General features: G+C 40.2%; 1 protein-coding gene across 2 annotated transcripts in view; it reads right to left on the minus strand.

Moving 5' to 3' along the window:
- Nucleotides 1-16879, minus strand: part of LOC121380063 (neuronal acetylcholine receptor subunit alpha-7-like) — a 43393-nt gene extending 26514 nt beyond the window's left edge. The window contains exon 1 of one of the 2 annotated variants that reach the window (XM_041508805.1): nt 16553-16879. The gene's annotated coding sequence lies outside the window, so the exon portion shown is untranslated. Of the gene's footprint in view, nt 1-2217; nt 2778-16552 lie in introns of those variants that run through there. The other variant, XM_041508804.1, reaches the window with a different exon arrangement.
- Nucleotides 16880-22677: the final 5798 nt, after the last annotated feature.

Raw genomic sequence — 22677 nt, forward strand, 5'->3', positions numbered from 1 at the left:
TCTTGGTGTTCCTGGAATGAATGAATGAATGTTTAATGACACCCCAGCACACAAATACACATCGGCTATTGGGTGTCACAAATGGTAAGTATATGAAAATATTTGGTGTTCCTGGAAGCCCAAAAATGTATTGTATGTTAAACAAACAAAAAAGGTTTGTATCTTGGAAATAGAATAGAATAGAATAGATGTTTAACGACACGCAGCACGAAAAATACATCGGCTATTAGGTGTCAAACTATATTAAATCCAAACATTCGCTTCCTTTTTTTCTCTCTTTTTTTTCTATAGCTAAAATTCGGCATGATATGAGAGTTTAAGTATGTTGTGGACACACATTAACTCAATTTCCTGACTTGGTTTGTCCAAGGTTTAGTTCATTGGTTAGTATACGCATTTGTCACCAGGCTTGACATCATATACCACAGTTTGTTTTAGGAATCTGGCATTGACAACTAGCTGGATCGCAAATATGAAAGTATAGTAATTATGAATGTGTTAGAGTTTCGATAAGGTGTTGGCAAGTTTTAATTGGTCGATTGAAAGGTCATAAGATAACATCACCAGAGACATCCACGAGTGGAAGGTAGTAAAATTAGTTTTAAAATCAGGAATTTTCCCAGTGGGATACGGCTAATGAGAAGTTTGAATTCTATTATCAAATACACCTTCTCTCCCATGTACCCTCTCTCATTCTGTAACTGTCTGCCCCCCCCCCCCCCCCCCCCCTCTGTCTCCATCTCTCCCATGTACCCTCTCTCATTCTGCCTCTGTCTGCCCCCCTCCCCTCCCCCCACCCTCTGTCTCCATCTCTCTCTCTCTCTCTGTCTCTGAGTATATTTCTCTTTGCCTATCTCTCTCTCTCTCTCTCTCTCTCTCTCTCTCTCTCTCTCTCTCTCTCTCTCTCTCTCTCTCTCTCTCTCTCTCTCTCTCTGTATCTCTCTCTCTCTCTCTCTGTATCTCTCTCTCTCTCTCATATATATATATATATACATGTGTGTGTGTGTGTGTGTGTGTGTGTGAGTACATATACATATGTCTCTCTGTTTCCAAAGTTTGCTTTGTTTAACGACACCACTGGAGCACGTTGATGAATTGATCATCAGCTATTGGATGTCAAACATTTGGTAATTCTGACACGGTAGTTATCAGAGGAAACCAGCTACAGTTTTTCTGATGCAACAAGGGATCTTTTATATGCACTTTCCCACAGACAAGAAAGCACATACCACGGATTTTGTCCAGGTTTGGTGTACTGGTTGTAACGAGAAGAAAAAACAATCCGTTCGATGGATCCACCGAGGTGGTTCGATCCTGCGACGCAAGCTACTCAAGCGAGTACTCAACCGATTACGCTAAATCTCGCCCCTTGTCGAATAGATAGTTCTAGTTAAAAACGCATGCACATGGTACCGAATCTGGTTCAGTTTCAGCATGACATCATTTGACCAGCATGCACTGCACGCAGGTCAAGAGTTCATATCCAACTGAGTCGGTTTGTTTTTATTTTGTGTACGACTGTCAGGACACTACCTGTATTACAATAACAAGAGGGGAGCTTAATGTCTTTAATCATGGCACAGTAATATACATGTAGGGCTTTCTCCAGCTTCACAACAATTGCAATTTTTTTCACTAAAAAGGACACTACTACATGACTAAATAAATATAGCGAATGTGTAAAACTCATATCCGCTATGGACCAAGCCATTGACCATGCCGGAGGCAAGGAACAAGGGTAAATGCCAAGACCTTGAAATGTAAAATATATGTAAACATTATTTCGAGTTCTGGTAAAACTCATAAATATACGTGAGACAAAGATAATAAAATGGCATCGTCAAAATGAGCTGGGAACAATAAAAAAATTAAAATATTTTTAAATAAAATAAAATAATAATAAAATTAAGATGAAAAATTCATTTGGAGCGTTCTGTATCATTTTGAATCACTAAATGTTAAGGAAATACAAGATATTCCATTCCAGAGCATTCGTTATGGTGTAGTACAATCTACAACCCACGAGCCGATCTCTGATAATCACACAGCAATCTGCACTGGCTGGGAGATCGTAGATTACCTGTTTTGTAAACACAGAGTCTGTATCGATCGTCCATTTTACCACTTTCCACTTTCGCACATTCCACAGCCCCATTACCAAATTAAACAAAAAAACAAAACAATCCCAAAACAATAAAGCAAGCTAAACGAGCTTACCTTTAAACGTTGCGATTCCATTTGGCTGTCTTAAAATTTCTCTTTGCAGAGTTCCACAGATCTCGAGAATGGCCAGGCAAGGCAGTTGGGTACAAACTTTGAACTATCTCGCAGAAACGTTTTGCACATATTATAGCCGACAACAGAGCGTATCGCAGAACACTAAGACTAAGTAATTCTTGCTAAGACGTGACATAGCAGCCGGGAACGATTTCATCAAATGATTTGGCAATCATTCTTTATCTTTGTTGTTGATGTTGTTGGTGTTGGTTTTAAAGCTCTGTAATTTCGGTCATAGATCGTTGCACCTGACTTCAATAGATTACCGTAAACGTGCAGTTCGAAGCTCCTATATCAGTACTGACGTTCAGTTTTCACACGAAGCATGCGTGTGTTTGTGGGTGTAGTCTTTTATGTTAGCGATATCCCGCCATCCGCGTGCAGGTATCCGTTCGGTTGAAACACAACCATATCGTTGTAGTCGCCGACCCCACGTGGTTCGTAGCTGCACGTATTGCAGAATAACAACGTCGCTGCACGGATGTCGTCGGCGCATGGGATATTAATGAACGCCGGTGTTAAATACGCATGTTGTTTCATGGGCCTGCGCTGCCACTAACACATTATTATGGCCATGAAATCCACATTGGCACCACACCAAAGTCAGCTGATTAATTAATTTAGAGACGCTACTTTTCTAAACCTTAGGGATTCTTATTTGTCGCTCCCTATGTAACCGGGCTCCCTTGGCATAACATTTGCAGTGGGTATGGATTTTTTTGTATTCGAATACGCGGTGAACGGTGTGTGTCTCATCTTGGAAGTAAGTGGGCTATCGCGAAAAATCGGAATGACAGGCGATCGATAGCAAAGCTTCGTCATGTCAACAGCCATAATCTATTTAGAATTGTTTTGTCTTTTTCTGTTATCTTTTTGCTTGTTTAATTTGGTTTCTTTTGTTTTAGGAAAAGTAACCAATTACAAATGTTCGTGTGCACTGTTAGGGCTCACTGCAGCATACCAGATGTCTAATATTGTATTTATCTCAACAATACAATTCTTTATATCGAATATTGTGAAACAGTTACATCATTTAAATGCATGTAAAAACTAAAAATGCGAGGGATGGATGTAAAAGTGTTGGGGTTTTCCTATCTCTATTCTTTAGTAGTAGTAGTAGTAGTAGTAGTAGTAGTAGTAGTAGTAGTAGTAGTAGTAGTAGTAGTAGTATCTGCTGTTGTTGTTTAGTTTGTCTTTGTTTGTTTGTTTGTGGGGGGGGGTTCAGGGGGTTTTCAATTTTATTTTTATTTTCAAAACCTTGAATACTTCAATATAAAATTCACAACTGATGACATTCGTTGAATGTGAAAACGCCCGTGTTTGTTCAAGCTGTACTACTATAAATTGTACTTTTATTTGTGTTTTACATTAATAAATTATGTTAAATGGTGCAAAGTCGAAAATGGAGTTTTAATAATGTCCAGCAGGTATATATGTTCAGGTATAAAATAAATAAACGCCCCATTCTCGTGGAACAGTTTTTGGAAAACGTTTTAATCATACATTAAAAGGACATTCCTGAGTTTGCTGCAATTTTTAAGATGTTATCGACTAACAGAGACTTTTTAACGATTGTAATTACATATGAAATATATTTTTCTGCATAAAATATTAGTGGCTGTATATTAAACGTGTTTCTGATCGTTCTAATATTTGTATTTGGTTAAATTTCATTGTATTGCCTAAAAAAAAGAGGATTTTTTCGTACGTACGAAATTATTTGAAGACAAAATCCAGTTTGGGCTTCTTACAAATAAAGAAAGAAATGTTTTATTTAACGACGCACTCAACACATTTTATTTACGGTTATATGGCGTCAGACATATGGTTAAGGACCACACAGATTTTGAGAGGAAACCCACTGTCGCCACTACATGGGCTACTCTTTCCGATTAGCAGCAAGGGATCTTCCCACAGGCAGGATAGCACAAACCATGGCCTTTGTTGAACCAGTTATGGATCACTGGTCGGTGCAAGTGGTTTACACCTACCCATTGAGCCTCGTGGAGCACTCACTCAGGGTTTGGAGTCGGTATCTGGATTAAAAATCCCATGTCTCGACTGGGATCCGAACCCAGTACCTACCAGCCTGTAGACCGATGGCCCAACCACGACGCCACCGAGGCCGGTCTATGAATAATAAGGTCCATATTGTATCAAATCGAAACCGAAGGAATGAATATGCAAATATTTTGATTTAATAATGTTATAAAATAATATACGTCCAAAAATATATACTAAATCTGTTCCACATAATATTAAATATTAAATCATATACGTGTAATACACAATTTCTGATAATACACAATTCCACATGATATAAAGCAATTCCACATCATATTAAAGTTTATTAGCGTAATACGCAATTCCACATTTTGTAAAGCAATTCCACCTACTGCATTAAAACATTCTCACATTCCGGTATATTGTCAAAGAAGTTTCACGTATTACGCAATTCTACATAACATAACATATCATAAAGCCGTTACATATAATGTATGACAAATTTACAATTATATTAAAGGCACATACCCTAGTTTTTAAACACTAAGACACATTTGAAATCACAATTTACTTAGATTTGATTGTTTAGAGTATTCATTTCCGTACATTCGAAGTGTTGTTGTTTTTTGTCATCCTGGTGTTTTTAATATCACAAAATTCATTTCTCATATTTTTAAAAACGCACATGCGTCTGAGATGTAACAGTTATAGAGTCAAGTTTTAGTCTATTTTTAGAGGGTATTTCACCATTTCAAACTCACAGACTCATGTTTCACTCAATTGTAACTGTATCCAAATGTGTTACAGGTTTGTAGATTAACTATACGTAGTGTTAATTTTCACTGGTTGAAACTAGGGTCTGTCCCTTTAATACATAAAACTAATAAAATTCAGTCAAGAATTTAAGGGGTTGTGTTTGGGTGTGTTTGTTTGGTTGGTTGTTGCTCTTTTTATTTATTGAATTTGTTGCGTTCGGACCGGCCTCGGTGGCGTCGTGGTTACGTCATCGGTCTACAGGCTGGTAGGTACCGGGTTCGGATCCCAGTCGAGACATGGGAGTTTTAATCCAGATACCGACTCCAAACACTGAGTGAGTGCTCCGCAAGGCTCAATGGGTTGGTGTAAACCACTTGCACCGACCAGTGATCCATAACTGGTCCAACAAAGGCCATGGTTTGTGCTATCCTGCCTGTGAGAAGCGCAAATAAAAGATCCCTTGCTGCCTGTCGTAAAAGAGTAGCCTATGTGGCGACAGCGGATCACCTCTAAAAAAAACCAGTGTCAGTATGACCATATGTTTGACGTCCAATAGCCGATAATAAGATAAAAAAATCAATGTGCTTTAGTGGCGTCATTAAATAAAAACAAACTTTACTTTACTCTTTTTATTTATTGATATTTTTGGTAAGTTGGTTTTCTACCAACGTGTAAACGCTTTGCATTAGGTACGAATGGAAAGAGAAGCATGGTCGGTTCCATTAAGACAATAAATATTTTATATACAAGGCAACGTGTTAAAATAATGTCTCAAGTGGTTAAACTAAGATCTTTCAATGCCTTTAATGTGGTACATACTGAACCATCTGCCTTAGGCCGTAATCTGTATGTCTGTCTCTCTCCCTCGCTCTCTCTCTCTCTCTCTCTCTCTCTCTCTCTCTCTCTCTCTCTCTCTCTCTCTCTCTCTCTCTCTCTCTCTCTCTCTCTCTCTCTCTCTCTCTCCATGTAGTGGCGACAGCGGGTTTCCTCTCAAAATCTGTGTGATACTTAACCATATGTCTGACGCCATATAACCGTAAAATAAAATGTGTTGAGTGCATCGTTAAATAAAACATTTCTTTCTCTCTCTCTCTCTCTCTCTCTCTCTCTCTCTCTCTCTCTCTCTCTCTCTCTCTCTCTCTCTCTCTCTCTCTCTCTCTCTCCGTGGCTGCTTAACTCGGGTAATTTGACAGTGCTGCTTTCCTTTTTTCTCGTTTATACAATCTCATGCGTCTTATCTACTGATAATATAAATATGTTACCCTCTATACAACATAAACTATTTTTGTACATGTCAATTTGCACTTGTCGGATTCATTATTTTAATATATTAGTACCATTAAAAATATTTGCTCTTCCTGCTCAACAATCCCATGATTAATGAATTTTCTGCACAGTTTTGGCGGCATTTTTGTGCAAGATATTTATGTTTTCGTGTTTGGTACATCTTTTCACATGTAATAGTTTATATTACCATGATCTATTTTGGTAGCATCCCAGTTGCCACGTGATGTGAATAATACAGAATAACTGGTTACTGTCATAAGATGTCATAAAATAAGTTTGTTAAAGTTTGTTGTGATTAATGACACCACTAGAGCACATTGATTTATTAATCATCGACTTAGAATGGCTGTTAAAGCTGCGAGGCTCTGTGAGCAGCATTTGCCTTTTAGCCTTTAAGCCGATATCTTAAAGGTACATTCCCTAGTTTTTAAACACTAAGGCATATTTTTTACTATTAGAGCCATTTTTGATCACTGAAATCATGCTTTTCTTAGATTTTATTGTTTAGATTATCCATTTCCGTACATTCGAAGTGTTTTTGGTCAGTTCAAAGTCACGGTCTCATGTTTCACTCAATTGTAACTTTATCAAAATGTGTTACACGTTTGTAGATTAACTAAACTTAGTGTGCATTTCCATGGGCTAAAACTAGGGTCTGTCCCTTTAAGACACTAACGGTTATTATATTTATCCTGTAATCCTACATAATACGCAATATTAATGAAACGAACCGTTTTATTCCATAACTTGTTTTTGTCTCTTTTCTTTTCAGACTTGTACGCCCACACGCTTCTTGAATGCCTTGACGGCTACAATATCTGTACACCAAAACAAAATAGTTCTTAAATAACAATTTATTTGTCTTTAAAACGACTTTTTATAAAGCAAAACCATCAATCGGAAATAAAAGTATATGTAACTTTGAACAATAAAACATCCCTTTACTGATCACTACTAATGTAAAAAGCTATATTTTTGGTCAGTGACCGAAAATATATAGAGGCTATTTTATCGGGGAGAGGGGGGTTGAATACACTTTTTTATGTCAACGAGTGATGTGTGAAAACCATATTTTCACGAATTGCGAATTTCGGAAAAAACACACACCATAAAATGGTCTATTTATCTAACATCTTTCCTAATTTTTGACAATATCTTTCGCTTTTTGTTAATATCTTATCGAAAACACGTAACGCCATGATATATTAGTTTGGGACGTTTTCACAAACTTTACTTGACCATAGACTGTTTAAAAGAAATTACTATACAAATTATCTTTATTTAATTATTAAATTAACATTTATTTAATAATACTGCAGTGCAAACATGCCTGACAAAGCGATTCTCAACAAAAAAAAACCCACAAAAACAAAACGATTCGAACGTGAAATTTAATTTTAACTTACACTCAATGGCATCTTCATTTAGCTTCCTATTCAATCAGTTTTAGATATTTTATCGTAATTGCACTTCATATTCCTTTTTATAGCTATAAGTGTTTAAATTACATTTTTGTATTTTTTTCAAATACGATCAGATGCATTTGGTAATCATCAAACTTAAACACGAAGAAGCGATACTGGCCTCAATAATCAAAACAATAATGAACAAGGGGGGGGGGGGGGGGGGGATAATTTAATCATTAACTTGTTCAAAACAGTAAATACGATTTCTGTATTTTCACTGTAGCTAAAATACAGTGAAAATATGACTTTTCACGGCATACCACTTTTATGGTTTCTGTAGATCTATATATACTGAACCGCTTTAAAAACGCAATACTTACTGTATCAAACATTCCATATTTCATTTAATAAAAAAAAAAATCATTTTACATTTTATGACAGACCACATATTAGTGCTTTTTATTTTAAAGTTAATTTAAGGTAAGTCTCAGGATTTAAGTATAAGCGAAACATTTTTGTGCTTAAACCAATGTTCACGTTACATCGCCTACGCATTGATTTAACCGTTCCTTGGGGTATGCGCTGCCACACTTGGATAAGGGCCTGCTCCAGTTGTTGCAGGTTAGCTGGTTGGGGATTCCTTGTATAGATCCGTCGTCCCAGTTCATCCCAGAGGTGCTCGATAGGATTCAGGTCGGGAGAAAGAGAAGGCCAATCCATGACGCCGACGTTGCTCGCTTGTAGAAACTCTGTCGTCAGCCTAGCGGTGTGGGGACGAGCGTTATCGTGCTGAAAAATACCGTTGGGCATGTGGTGTTGCATAAATGGTAAAACAACTGGTGCCAAGATTTCATCTCTGTATCGTTGTGCATTAATTACAAGTGGTGTACGGCGGTTGGAGGCGATACCTGCCTAAACATGGACACTTCCGTTGCCCCATCTGTCATGCTCCATGACACAAGTCTGCATATCTCTCCCCGCGTCGACGCCAAACACGTTTCCGCCCGTTAGCTATACTCAACTTGAATCTCGATTCATCGGAAAAGAGTATGTTGGCCCAACGATTCCTTGTCCATCGGATATGTCTCCTGCACCACTGTAATCGCTGAGCTCTGTGTCTAGGAGTTAGGACAGGTCCTTTATAGGGTCGGCGTGCGTAAATTTGTCTCTCCTTCAGGCGATGTCGAACAGTTTCCGGGTGAATGGTGCGGCTAAAAGCAGGAAAATGTCTTTTTAGTGGACATAAAAGATATGGACTGTGAAAACGTGAATTGGTGTGCCAGTTGTAAGAAACCTACCCGTGATGTTCCCTAACTTGTCTCGCGGTAGACGTTGCGCTCAGGAATCGATTTTTGAGGTGCCGCGTCCTTATGAAGTTGTCTTGTCGTTGAGTAGTGTCACGGGGATCCTATAATACCCGTAACTGAATGAAACACGATTATCCAAATATCTCTCCTAACTGTATATCTATTAGATCTCTCTGTAACGGGCAGTTATACCCGCGTGTGGCTCGTCTAGGTATGATCAGAGATACGATCTTATATAAAGTATATGTAATACGGGCACGTTTAGTTCACTAGAAAACACAACAAAAACACTATACACTTTGGAATCTGTATTACTACTACGCAGACAAATGTACTGCCGCAGTAGTTAATTAACAACAACAAATATCATAACAATCCAGAACTAATCACTTAATTAGTTAATCACTAGGTGTCTAGTTTACACAATATTCTAATCACTTCACCGTGACACAACACCCACACGTGTGATAATTGAGAAACGCTTCCAGGGGAACTTAATTAATAAAGGAATTACAACTCTATTCCTAACTGGTTAATTTTTAATTATCCCTTACTACTCATTCAGTGACGTGTGATAATTGAGAAACGCTGCCAGGGGAACTTAATTAATAAAGGAATTACAACTCTATTCCTAACTGGTTAATTTTTAATTAACCCTTAACTACTCATTCAGTAACCTTGTAACACAGAATTAATACTGGTACCTATCACAATAAAGACAATAACCTACAGTTTACCTCTAGGATGACTGGCTAAGCTATAATAATTATATTAGACAGTGAGCCTACAGTTTACTGCGTCAGATTACCGGCAGCACCGTCTAAATAATATTGGTATAATACAGTATTAAAATATTTAAAGTCACATCAATCACATCAAGGTTATACACAGAGCAGAAATAAAATATTTACCAGTCCGGACGGACAACGATCCCTGGGAGCCTTCCTATGGTTCTCCCCGATATCTCTAAAACCCTAGCTATTTATCATAAAAACCGAATATCGCCTGGGGGCACAACGCGGTCCTCCCCCTATCAAGTGATATTTCCACAGTGACCAAGCCGGCATATTTTTCTTAGAAGCTTAGACTGCTCGTCGCCTAGTTCGCCAGCAATACCCCGATCGTATCGAACTAGCGGAGGTATTACGTAACTACTGGCCACATGGCCTCCACGCCTGGACTGGGTGTGTATTAGAGGGTACAGCTCGACCACTGTCGCGCAGAGGTATTACGTAACAAAGTGCCCACCTGGGCTTAAGTGCATATTGGAACTGCACACGGCCCTCTAAAACAATTAATATCGCCACAGGCGAAAACAAAATTAAGAGCATGTTCCGTCACAAGTAGTTATCCTGGGCCTGCCGGGTCTTGGGCCATCTCTGGTTACACCCGTCTATTGCACTCTATTCATAAGCCTCAAAACAGTAGATGCGTAACACCGAAAGTGTCTAGCTACCTGACGCATGGACATGTTCGCACGCAACATCCCAAGAGCCTGATTCCGTTCGTTTTCATCGAGTCTAGGCATTTTGTTTGAAACAATTTCATAAAATTTTGGTGTGTTTTTGGTGTGGTGACACTTTAGCTATCAGAAACAAAAAAGTTTATAAAATTCCGTGCACGTTTCATTTGTACGGGCCTTATTATGGCAAACTGCATTCCGTGCACTCAACGTCATGCTTCACTGGGTATTGAGATGAAAATTAGTGAACACGTTTACTGATCATTCACAACGTATATGTGCAGTACAACATTAACAAAACATGCATTATGAAAAAAATATAGCAACCCAAAAATGTTGCGTTTTTAAAGCGGTTCAGTACATAGAATAAAGAAATTTATCTAGTCATTATATCTGGCCACTATATATAATAATTGCAGGATGAAGTTGATTCTGTGATTGGTTTTTGTCTTCAGTAAAGGTGGATTTTTAAAAGGTTTTTTTTAACGACACTACTAGAGCACATAGAGATTATTATACGAGCTTGTGTGTCGTACTGATTTTACGAGTGTCAGGATTTTTGTAATGCCCGAGCGAGAGCGAGGATAATAGATTAATCCTGACACGAGTTTCGTAAAATCAGTACGACTCACACGCGAATGTAATAAATTGATTGAAAAATAGAGATTATTATACGAGCTTGTGTGTCGTACTGATTTTACGAAACGAGTGTCGGGATGTTTTGTATTGCCCGAGCGAGAGCGAAGGTAATACATAAATCCTGACACGAGTTTCTTAAATCAGTATGACATACACTCGCGAGTGTAATAATTTCTTTATCATTCGTATCATTATTGTAATTTGTTATGAATAACAAGGACCGTCTCAAAATGTTTCAACCACAACTAGAAGGAGATGACGAAATGACGTCATATTTCACATGCAAAGTCTTAACTAGGACTGGAGAAAACAACGTCATATTATGACGTCGCTTCCCAAAATTACGTCATCACACTTGTTATTACACGTGTGCTTCGTATGATTATTATTAACTCGGTTATGTTGAACCATGTGGATAATAACATAAGGTAATTCTGATAGTCTTTGAGAGGAACTAGCCCAATGGTTCCACCAAAGCGGATCGATCCCAGACCGACTGCCCATCAAGCATGCGCTTTACCACTGGGCTACGTCCCGCCATTTAATGCAATATAATGCTGATTACTTGGTTAGTTATATTAAGATATCCTCAAAGATGAAATATTATTTTACAAATCAATAAAATAAAATCTCGGAGGACGATTGTGGTTATTCGTCAGTGCTCTAAATCTCCATCAAGGGGTCTGTTAAAATTAATGTAAAACAAGAAGCGCACGATTTCAGAAAGCGATTTTCTGATGCGTTAAAACGTTTCTCAAGCGCTACAAATTGGACATCAACTGGGATAGCAATGGAAGACGCATGCTATCATATTCGATCACCATCAAGCGTAGTTTTCTTACCTATTTGGAGTTTGTGTGATTACATGAATCTATTTTTGTGTTGCGACGTAAGTGAGTGACGCGATAAAAAAAGAATCAGTCCTAAAAAAAAATCCTAAATCGGTAGCTTATAACGCTGTATCCTAACAGGACGCAAGCGTCTTTAACGTGCCTATATCCAAAAACGGTTCAGGTGCGTTCACACTAATTGTTCTTTATAGGAAATGTTTTATTTAACTCAACACATTTTATTTACGGACATATGGATATGGGCTACTCTTTCCGATTAGCAGCAAGGGATATTTTATATGCACCATCCCACAGACAGGATAGCGCATACCAAGGCCTTTGTTACACCATCTGTGGAGCACTGGCTGGAAGGAGAAATTGTTCTCTATAGATAAAATTCAACAAGACTTGCTCTGGACAAACAGCCATTAGAGCCGAGATTGGTGACAGGACAGCGTTCTGGAAGCTTAACTAAATATAACTATTCAAATACATGTATAATAGAAAACAATAATAAACGTTTCGCCAAAGCTATAATAGGATTATAAAATCAATTCAAACATACACATATAATTATAATTCCTTTATTTTATTAAACAAAATAGTGTGTTAAACATACGTTTATTAGCATAATGTTTTATTGTAATGTGTATGGATGAATTGTCTATCTGTCTATAAATATAGCTGTGTTTACATGCGGGACGGTTACGGTATGAGAGCACATTTACTCAAATAATTACTCTTTCCGATCACGATGTCAGTAAACTATTAGAATTAAATCTATATACCAACCAACAAGTAGACGGGCCACAACTAAACGTGCATAGAATGACAAAGGAAGAAAGGAAATGTTTTATTTAACTAGGCACTCAACACATTTTATTTACGGTTATATGGCGTCGGACATATGGTTATGGACCACACTGATATTGAGAGTGGAAACCCGCTGTCGCCACTTCATGGGCTACTGTTTTCGATTAGCACCATCCCGTAGACAGGATAACACATACCACGGCCTTTGATATACCGGTCGTGGTGCACTGGCTGGAGAGAGAAATAGCCCAATGGGCCCACCGACGGGGATCGATCCCAGACCGACTGCGCATCGAGCAAGCGATTTACCACGTCCCGCCCCTGGAATGACAAATGCCAATATTGTCCACGTAGTACTGAAAGCCGCAGTAATGTAGACATAACGTCCTGCGTATAACACTACATGTGTGTTAGTTTCTGTGTTAATAGGGAATTAATTGCCATACCCTCTTCAATAAGACAGTTTCAGTTATAGCGAGAACATCAATAAAACTACGCTCCGGTCACTAAGTAGACACAAGGATTGTGGAATCGCGTAGGACGTAGCGTGTTAGATACGCAAATCAAATATTACTGTCATTAGATACGATATGTACTAACTGTTCTCAAAAAACGCGTCAATGACGTGGACTGGTGTTTCTTGGTCACGTGACGTGTACTGGTGTTTCTCGGTCACGTGGCGTAGACTAAGTGCACGTGTTTTATCGGTAAGTGTGTCAGTACCGCCTGAGATTTGATAATAATTTTCATCAGTGGACCCAATGGATTGTTAAGAAGAAGAAAATGTTTTATTTAACGACGCACTCAACACATTTTAGACATATGGTTAAGAACCACATAAATATTGAGAGAGGAAACCCGCTGCCACCACTTTACGGGCTACTCTTTTCGATTAGCAGCAAGGAATCTTTTATATGCACCATTCTACAGACCAGGTAGTACATACAACGGCCTTTGATATACCAGTCGTGGTGTACTCGCCGGAACGAAAAATAGCCCAATGGGCCCACCGACGGGGATCGATCCCACACCGACCACACACCGAGCGAGCGCTGTACCATTGGGCTACGTCCCGCCCCCGCAATGGGTTGTTAAAGTCATTGTTATGATAACTAGAGCTGCTGGGCTCGCATCCCAGTACCGGTTCCCACTCAGAGTCTTAACGCCTCTGTTGGTCAGACAGGGCCGTGTCGCTAACTTCTCTCTCAGTAACAACAGAGCACCAAAGACTCACCATTAACTTCTTCCCTGGACAGACAGACAACACAGACAGTCGACGTGTGTGTCATAAACAGCATGCTTGAACGTTAAACAGATATATGTTTAACGGCATCATTGATGTATTTTAATCATCGGCTATTGGATGCCAAACATATGGTAATTCTGTGCCGGCTACATTTTTCAATTAGTAGCAAGGGATATTTTTATATCCCACAGACAGAATAGCACATACAACGACCTTTTATATACCAGTCGTGGTGCACTAGCTGGAACAGGAAATAGCCCAATGGGCGCACCGAAGTGGGTCGATCCTAAACCGACCGCACATTAGGCGAGAGTAAACAAATACAAGCAAGAAAATAAAATATTAAATATTGTTTGTTTTGTTTTGTTTTGTTTTGTTTTTGTTTGTTTGTTTTTTTTTGTTTTTTTTTGAGGGGGTTTTGGGGTTTAAAAAAAAAATGTATTTATTATTAGTATGATTACGATTATGATTACGATTATTATTATTATCATTATTGTTGCTCATAGGCACAAACCGGCCTCGGTGGCGTCGTGGTAGGCCATCGGTCTACAGGCTGGTAGGTACTGGGTTCGGATCCCAGTCGAGGCATGGGATTATTAATCCAGATACCGACTCCAAACCCCGAGTGAGTGCTCCGCAAGGCTCAATGGGTAGGTGTAAACCACTTGCACTGACCAGTGATCCATAACTGGTTCAACAAAGGCCATGGTTTGTGCTATCCTGCCTGTGGGAATCGCAAATAAAAGATCCCTTGCTGCTAATCGGAAGAGTAGCCCATGTAGTGGCGACAGCGGGTTTCCTCTCAAAATATGTGTGGTCCTTAACCATATGTCTGACGCCATATAACCGTAAATAAAATGTGTTGAGTGCGTCGTTAAATAAAACATTTCTTTCTTTTTTCTTTCATAGGCACACACGAGCATTTGTTTCTCTTGTTCGCAGGTAGTGGGGTAAATCGTTCGTACGACGTACTATGGTTCGCAGGATGAAATATATTCTATCCCAACTATTTCTACACCTCCCATATATCAATACGCCGGTGTTTTTATCGTAAAGTGTGAATTTAAGATATTCTTTGCTGCTATTTTTTCCTGGTATGATTAGCGTGAAGGGTGGCAGCGGATTTCCTCTCACACTATTTAACCCAAATGTTGAAATAATCTTGTGTTAACCACCAAAATGGCATAATCTATAAGTTGGTGAAATATGGTTAAACGAAACTGCATTCCTTTCCTTTGTGAGATTTGTGTTTTTGCACAGTACTTTACACTGTGTTTTTGTTTAAATCTTGAATTTTTATATTGATGTTGATCATCACTTTATTTGTTTGCATTACCATAGTTTGACACCCAATAACCGATGTATTTTTCGTGCTTGGGTGTCGTTAAACATTAATTCATTCATTCATTCAGTTAATGAAATATAAGTTTGCTTTGTTTAACGACACCACTAGAACACATTATTTATTAATCATCGGCTATTCGGTCTCAAGCATTTGGCAATTTTGACACACATAGTCTTAGAGAGGAAATCCACTACATTTTTACCATTAGTAGCATTGGATCTTTTATATGCACCATCCAACATACATGATAGCACATACTACGGTCTTACATATACCGGTGTTGGTACACTAACTAGAATTATTGCTATGTCGTTTTGTAAAGAACAGAAGCTTATGCCTTACAAATATTGCGGATATTTCCCGCCAAGGGAACACATGGTATGTTCAAGATGTATTTTCTCTCGCTATATGCAACAGATGTTTTAATAACTGATACGTTTCGGTGTCGATAACATTGCTGATGAATCGCCGATTACATAATTACCGTAACGCGTGCGATGGAAAAGTAATTGAAGAAAAACGGAGATCCGGCGAGGCGAAATTTATGCCAATTGGCTATTCAGCACATATTTTCCTTCTATTAATTGCATAATTGTATTTGAGACATCTTAGCATGCATCTCAAATTCTATTAATAATGTGTGCTTCATTGGTAGTTCTATTTTGTAGATTTAAACAATTAAATTGTGGTGATGGCAAAATTAGCAATCTCGCAGGCAAAGTAAAGCAAACCGAAATCATGAAATAAGATTAATGAGGTTATCTGGTGTGAAGTCTGTCTACACGCGCGCCTCAATCTAATATGAATATGTCGAATAAACATACACAAGTATGAGAGATATCGAATTACTGATCTAAGTTAAATAACATTACCAGAATACAAGAGCTCTCACTCTAAAGCATGGGCGTTGGAAGCAAGGAGCGGTACTCCCCTTCAACTTTGAAACTAATGCACCCATTCCCCAAGCTGAAAATTACAATAATATACCACTGCCCCTCTCCACCGCTGAAAATGAAATTAATATGTAACTACCCCTCCCCAAATTCTGAAAATTAAATTAATATATAACTTCCCCTCCCCAGCGCTGAATATTAAATTAATATATAACTGCCCTTCCCCACCCTAATTGTTGTCATTTTCCGATTCCTATGTAAAGATAATAATCGTAACACATTCTTACCTTCCACGATCCTGTGCAATTAGAAGTAGTCTTCTTCTATTTGAAATAATTATAAATGATAATATAATACACTTTAGAATGGAATGTTCAGGTAATGGCACGTCGGTTAGGTTGAAGATTTCGCTTGTTCCCAGCTGTTAGGTTGAAAAAAAGGGAACTAGAATGGAATCGCTGAGTGTGGAGCAGGTGTGGTTTTAACAAACGAGTCACTGGAAGTCACAAAATCTCCACTCTCGAAATCTATAAAAGACGCACTTGATCCCTCTGTGTTAAACGCGAAGGCTTGATCGCTCCAATCAATAACGGCTGTAACGATCATTCATAATAGATCCGCCCTTACAAAGAAAAAAAAAGTGGCACGTATATCTTTTATTACATAAAAAAAAAAAAAAAAACGTACAAGGGGCGTACCCATAGCGTGGGGGGTAGGGGGAGTGATTTAAAAATGATCTAAAATTGTCCTGATTGGTAATTTTAAGTTATATTCGTGCTTATATTCCATTAAGGTTCAAGCACGCTGTCTTGGCCATATGCTCCAGCTACCCAAGAATAGGACCAGGATCGTTGGTTAATGTTTAGTTATTAGTGATTAGTAAGAGAGCTGAGAGAGAGAGAGAGAGAGAGAGAGAGAGAGAGAGAGAGAGAGAGAGAGAGAGAGAGAGAGAGAGAGAGAGAGAGAGAGAGAGAGAGAGAGAGAGAGAGAGAGAGAGAGACAGACAGAGAGACAGAGAGAGAGAGAGAGAGAGAGAGAGAGAGAGAGAGAGAGAGAGAGAGCGATAGCAAATGACCCTGTATCAGTGCTTTCGATTTTCCTTTTTCATTGCATCACCACCACCCCCGTCTGGTTACTTTAGGCTAGACAAGGCCCTACCTCAGTATTCAATAGGTCTAGTTCAGTATTTTTGTACAGGAGTAAACTGCGCTTGGTTTTGACTTGGTTTTATTTTTGGAATTATTTGTGAACTGGCCAAGGCGATAGATAGGGCTGCATTAGCTTCGTTAATCGAGTTTTGAATCCCGGAGAATGCAGACATCGGTTTGATTTATGTGTGTAATGAAAATAGTTGGATGTGTTTGGCGTTTGGTAGCCTACCTTAATGGATTTGGACACCCAGTCTTGAGCGCCGAGTGTAATTGCTTACGAGTGCTCTTGATGAATGTTGCCTATCTGCAGGGGACTATATTTCAAATTCTTGGGTAACCGGAATTTGGTTCACGTTTCTTTAAAGTTTGTTTTGTTTTACGACACCACTAGAGCACATTGGTTTATTAATCATCGTCTATTGGATGTCAATTATTTGGTAATTTTGACAAGGTCTTAAGAGAGGAAACCCGCTACATTATTTCAGTAGTAGCAAGGGATCTTTCATATGCACCATTCCGCAGACAGAAGTCTTTGTACTGGCCTTTCATCACCACACCATCCTGTTCATGCAATGCGGGTGGAACACTGCCCAATGGTAAAGCGCTTGCTTGGTGCGCGGTCGGTCTGGGATCGATCACTGTCGGTGGCCTATTGGGATATTTCTCGTTCCAGCCAGTGCACCACGACTGGTATACCAAAGGCCGTGGTATGTGCTACCATGTCTGTGGGATGGTGCATATAAAAGATAATTTGCTACTAATGGAAAATGTAGTGCGTTTCTTCTCTAAGACTATAATATTATGATAGAATTACCAACCGTGTGACATCCAATAACCGATGATTAATAAATTAATGTGCTCTAGTGGTGTCATTAAATAAATCAAACTTTGTTCACGCAATGCAGGTTGCACTCAGTGTCGGGACACGATCCTTGCACATGATACCATGCTTATTAACCGAAACAATTTTATAACCATATTTTGAAATATTTGATGTCACGAAAGATGCTTCATTGTCAATCTACGAAAACATCTTGACAATTTTATGACGTATATTCCTTGCTGTGTTAATGTAATGTGTTTGCAAAATCACATTCTGATCTCCGAAATGTCCGGTTTTTACCAACACACTGCCAACAATTAAGTTCTAAACTCTGAATGACAAACCCGTAATACATGATCAGGGCCGTATCTCTGCTCAATGCAGAGTCGAATGGGAATTTGTCAACATAGTGTCTGGTTCTATGAATCTCTATCTAGTGGCTCGTCTTGTCACAGGATAGCCACTCCCGAGCAGGTCATTTACTGGAAAGTTCATCCATCGTGCATCCTCAGCAAGAGGACTGCCACCCACAATTGTTGACTAAATGAAAAGTAGAATCGAATAAAGCGCATTAGAATAAGTTCAGTTTAAATTTGAATGAAACACACTCGCATACACACACACACACACACACACACACACACACACACAAACACAGATATATATATATATATATATATATATATATATATATATATATATATATATATATAACATGTATAATATGCATCATCTAGTGACGTACATGTAACTCTAAATGAAGATCGGTGTTATTGTCAGATGTTCTTGCTATTAGATAAACAGCTTATGCTCATAGCCGAACACAAAAACATGGATCGGCTCATAGTGGCGTATAACTTAGTGGATTTCTCCCGACATTTCCAAATATGAACTCCAGAGTATCCGAAACAAGCGATAGGTTGTACTCAGTAGTTTAGATAGGGTAACTGGCAAATTTAAATTGATAATCTTGATTGATAGACCACTTTAGCACAAAAAAAAGAAAACGAAAACATTCCTACTCGAGTCTCCAAGCGATGCAGTTGATTTCTTCAAACGTGCAGCTATGTCCCCCCCCCCCCCCCCCCCCCCCCCCCCGCCCCCCCCCCCCCCCCCCCCCCCCCCCCCCCCCCCCCCCCCCCCGATGGGCGTTGATCAATGTACACGAAGGAAACGCGGCCATTGTGACACTCTACTACGGAGACAGTGGACAGCGGCGGTCATCTAGTAGGAGGAGACGACGTACCAGGGCCTCTCGGGGGGGGGTGGGGGGACCAAACCGGGCGGCTCAACCGCCAGGGGGCGGTCCCTTCTGCTTCACAAAAGAAGAGCAAGTCGGCACGGCCGACTCAGGGGGGGACCAAAGCCGGTGGCCAAACTGCCGTCGGAGGTCCCTTCTGCTTCGGCGCCCCCCATCTCTTCGTTGAAGCCTACGTCAGAAGCGGCAAAGTGTAGGGGGGGGGGGGGGGCAAAGCGGTCAGCTAAACTGTCAGTGGAGGCCCCTCCCACACCTCCCACACCTGCACCAGCGCCGATGGAAACGGGGCACGTGGTGGTCTCGTCACCACCATCCAGCCCGCCGGCGTCTTCCACGCACGTTAAAACTTATCCGATCCGAAAACGAAAATAGTTACGAACACAAAACATTGGCCAAAACGAGCGGGACAAAGCCTTCCTTCCCATCTCACCCCACCCCACCCCTTCCACCAGTTTCTACGGATTTGTTATATAAATTACGTAGTGTGCGACGTACATCTCTCAATATGTCATGATGCCAATCGAAAAACTAACATACATGTCGCATACCCAAAACTACATGTATGTGCCACAATTACCTTACATTTGGCAAGCTCTTAACGGTTGTTAGCTAAACAATATGTTCAACCATCTCTAACCACACACATGATTTCTCCCCCTTTCTAATCAAAACATTCCACGCATCTTTTCACGTATTTAGAGGTTTGAACCATGACAGACAGAGTTCAGATGTCAGTTCATTCATTGTTAATTAGGGTCAACATACGTACCGCGATTATGGGTTGCGTTTTTTTGGTGTTCCGGGGTTAATTCGATTCTGCGCGAAGAGATGGGCATACTTGTTATACTACCTGCTTTCGTATGTAATTTGTTATACGTTAATCAGGTATGAAGTGAACCAATTAACTTCATTATACGAAAACAAGATCGAATGTTGGAAAGACGTTCAGTTTCTTAAATATAGAGAAAACAATACTAGTTTTATTAAATTGTCGTACAATGAAAGATATGTGTTCTTGGACAACACTTTTTGCGCTAACCCCTGCTCCCCCCCCCCCCCCCCCCCCCCCCCATTTCTAGCTGTCTCTTCCTGTCTGTCTGTTTGCTTGTTTGTCTGCGTCTGTCTCATTCTCTGTGCGTGTCTGCCTCTCATTACTCTCGGTTGCTCTCTCTCTCTCTCTCTCTCTCTCTCTCTCTCTCTCTCTCTCTCTCTCTCTCTCTCTCTCTCTCTCTCTCTCTCTCTCTCTCTCTCTCTCTCTCTCTCTATCTTCTCTCTCTCACTATGTCTCTCTCACTCGTCTCTCTCTCACTCTCCCTCCTCTCTCTCTCCCTCATCTCTCTCTCTATCTCTCGCTCCCTCTCGCTCGCTTTCTCCCTCTCTCTCTCTCTCTCCTCTCTCTCTCTCTCTCTCTCTCTCTCTCTATCCCTCTTCACTCTCTCTATCTTCTCTCTCTCACAATGTCCTCTCTCACTCGTCCTCTTTCTCTCTCCCTCATCTCACTCTCCCTCTCTCTCGCTCTCTCTTCTCTTCTTCTCTCTCTCTCCTCTTATGAACTCGCTCGCTTTCTCCCCCTCTCTCCTTCTCTCTCTCCCTCATCTCTCTCTCTCTCTCTCTTCCTCTCTCTCCCTAACTCTCTCTCTCGATCTCTCCACTCTTCACTCTATCTCTTTCTCTTCTCTCTCCCCCTATGTCTCTCTTCCCCTCTCCTCTCTCATCTTCCTTCCCCCTTTCTCCCCCTCTCTCTCTTATCTCCCCCCGTCATCTCTCTCTCCTCCGTCATCTCTCGTCTCTCCTCTCTCTGTCTCTTCTCTGTCTGTCCTGAATTCCTCCCTCTTCCTGAGGTCTCTCTCGCAGAGATCTCCCTTCTCAACTCTCTCTCTTCGATTAGTAACAGACTGGACACCCTCTCCAGATTTTCACCCTAGTCAGCGATCCCCTCACCTCCGACCCTCCCTTGTACTATGTCTCTCCTCACTCTTCCTCCTCTCTCTCTCTCCCTCATCTCTTCTATTTCTCGCCTACCTTCCTTCTCCTCACTCCCCCCCCCTCTCTCTCTCCATCTCGCGCTGCTCTCCCCCCCCCCCCCCCCCCTCTCTCACTCTATCTCTCTCTCTCTCTCTCTCTCTTCCTCCTCTCTCTCCTCTCTCCTCTCCACACACAAAAAACAAGCCCAATCAAAAACACACACACAAACCTTCTTTTCTGAATCCTGAAAGACATAATACCACAAAAGGTAGGTAATAATCAAAGAGACTATAAGATAAACAATTGACACAAAACTAATCGAATATTGTCGAGTAGTAAAACACAACTGGGACACTCATTGATGAATTAATCATCGGATATTTGGTCATTCTGACCACCTAGTCATCAGAGGGACACCGTGCTACATTTTTTCCTAATACCGCAATGGACCCTTTATATGGCATTTCTCAAGGTATCCATCCTCCCAGGCTTCTCCGCTCTCTTCTCTCCGCTCCTCTCTCTCTCTCTCTCTCCTCTCTCGATCTCTGCTCTCTCTTTCTCTCCTCCTCCACCTCCATCTCCCCCTCTCCTCTCGCGTCTGTCTCCCCCCCCTCTCTCCTCTCTCTCTCGCTTTCTTCCTCCCCCCCTTTCCCTTCTCCTCTCGGCTCTCTCTCTCTCTCTCCTCTCTCTCTCTCTCCTGGCTCTCTCCCTCTCACGCCCCCTCCCCCCTTCCTCCCTCTCTATCCTCTACTCTCTCTTTTTTTCTTTATTACTGACTCTCCAATTTCGACTCGTCTCTCTCAGTATTACCGTTTTGCCTCCTAATTGACGTAATACCCCACTAAATATCTCGATAAGAAATCCCCCGCCCAAAGAGAATGAATTCAATTGACCTATCGTAATCAGGTGACAGGGAAAAATCGTTACATAATATCCCAAGTTGTGAAATCTCACAGGTATTCGAACAATGTAATAAACAAAATGAACAAATTCCAGTTATCGCGGCCCAATCATTTTCTACACGAATCAATATCGTACAACAATCAATACCGGTAAACCCATGACTACAAATTTATATTTTGTTATGCTGAATGAGTGCTATACATTATTTACTTAAAATAAGATTTGCATGCGAAACAATAATAAGCAAACAAAAGTGACATTGATATACACACGAGCATCCACTGATGCGAAATTATTTGTTCAGGACTTATC

This window comes from Gigantopelta aegis, chromosome 8 (assembly GCF_016097555.1).
Source record: "Gigantopelta aegis isolate Gae_Host chromosome 8, Gae_host_genome, whole genome shotgun sequence".
In the NCBI taxonomy this organism is placed as follows: Eukaryota; Metazoa; Mollusca; class Gastropoda; order Neomphalida; family Peltospiridae; genus Gigantopelta; species Gigantopelta aegis.